Raw genomic sequence first — 2168 nt, forward strand, 5'->3', positions numbered from 1 at the left:
ATAGAGCTAGTTCAACTGTAGTGTAAAATTATTTGTACAAGCTTATAGAGGTAGTTCAACTCTAGTGTAAAATTATGTGTACTAGGCTATAGAGGTAGTTCAACTCTAGTTTAAAATTATTTGTACTAGGCTATATAGTCAGTTCAACTCTAGTGTAAAATTATTTGAACTAGCTTATAGAGCTAGTTCAACTCTAATGTTAATTTTTTTGGTACTAGGCTATAGAGCTAGTTCAACTCTAGTGTAAAATTATTTGTACAAACTTATAGAGCTAGTTCAACTCTAGTGTAAAAATATTTCTATTAGGCTATAGAGCTTGTTCAACTCTAATGTAGAATTATTTGAATTAGCTTATCGAGCTAGTTCAACTATACTATAAAATTATTTGTACTAGACTATAGAGCTAGTTCAACTCTAGTGTAAAATGATCTGTACAAGCTTATAGAGCTAGTTCAACTCTAGTGTAAAATTAGTTGAACTAGCTTATAGAGCGACTTCAACTCTAGTGTAAAATGATTTGTACAAGCTCATAGAGCTAGTTCAACTCTAGTGTAAAATTATTTGTACTAGACTATAGAGCTAGTTCAACTCTAGTGTAAAACAATTTGAACTAGGCTATAGATCTAGTTCAACTCTAGTTTAAAATTATTTGTACTAGGCTATAGAGCTAGTTCAACTCTAGTGTAAAATTATTTGAACTACCTAATAGAGCAAGTTCAACTCTAGTGTCAAATTATTTCTACTAGGCTATTGAGCTAGTTCAACTCTAGTGCAAAATTATTTGTACTATGCTATAGAGCTAGTTCAACTCTAGTGTAAGAATATTTTTACTAGGTGATAGAGCTAGTTCAACTCTAGTGTAAAATTATTTGAACTAGCTTATAGAGCTAGTTCAACTCTATTGTAAAATTATTTGTACTAGGCTATAGAGCTAGTTCAACTCTAGTGTAAAATTATTTGAACTAGCTTATAGAGATAGTTCATCTCTAGTGTAAAACAATTTGTACTAGGCTATAGAGCTAGTTCAACTCTAGTGTAAAATTATTTCTACAAACTTATAGACCTTGTTCAACTCTAGTTTAAAATTATTTGAACTAGCTTATAGAGCGAGTTCAACTCTAGTGTAAAATTATTTGTACAAGCTTATATAGCTAGTTTAACTCTAGTGTATGATTATTTGTACAAGCTTATAGAGCTAGTTCAACTCGAGTGTAAAATTATTTCTACTAGGTTATTGAGCTAGTTCAACTCTAGTGTGAAATTAATTGTACTAGGCTATAGAGCTAGTTCAACTCTAGTGCAAAATTCATTGAACTAGCTTATATAGCTAGTTCAACTCTAGTGTAAAAATATTTGTACTAGGCTATAGAGCTAGATCAACTCTAGTGTAAAATTATTTGAAGTAGCTTATAGAGCTAGTTCAACTCTAGTGTAAAATTATTTGTACTAGACTATAGAGCTAGTTCAACTGTAGTGTAAAATTATTCGTACAAGCTTATAGAGGTAGTTCAACTCTAGTGTAAAATTATGTGTACTAGGCTATAGAGGTAGTTCAACTCGAGTGTAAAATTATTTGTACTAGGCTATAGAGTTAGTTCAACTCTAGTGTAAAATTATTTGAACTCTTATAGAGCTAGTTCAACTCTAATGTTAATTTTTTTGTACTAGGCTATTGAGCTATTTCAGCTCTAGTGTAAAATTATTTGTACAAGCTCATAGAGCTAGCTCAACACTAGTGTAAAATTATTATGTACTAGGCTATAGAGCTAGTTCAACTCTAGTGTTAATTTTTTTGGTACTAGGCTATAGAGCTAGTTGAACTCTAGTGTAAAATTATTTGTACAAACTTATAGAGCTAGTTCAACTCTAGTGTAAAAATATTTCTATTAGGCTATAGAGCTAGTTCAACTCTAATGTAGAATTATTTGAATTAGCTTATAGAGCTAGTTCAACTATACTATAAAATTATTTGTACTAGACTATAGAGCTAGTTCAACTCTAGTGTAAAATGATATGTACAAGCTTATAGAGCTAGTTCAACTCTAGTGTAAAATTGCTTGAACTAGCTTATAGAGGGACTTCAACTCTAGTGTAAAATGATTTGTACAAGCTGATAGAGCTAGTTCAACTCTAGTGTAAAATTATTTGTACAAACTTATAGAGCTAGT

This window comes from Triticum aestivum, chromosome 5D (assembly GCF_018294505.1).
Source record: "Triticum aestivum cultivar Chinese Spring chromosome 5D, IWGSC CS RefSeq v2.1, whole genome shotgun sequence".
Classification (NCBI taxonomy): Eukaryota; Viridiplantae; Streptophyta; class Magnoliopsida; order Poales; family Poaceae; genus Triticum; species Triticum aestivum.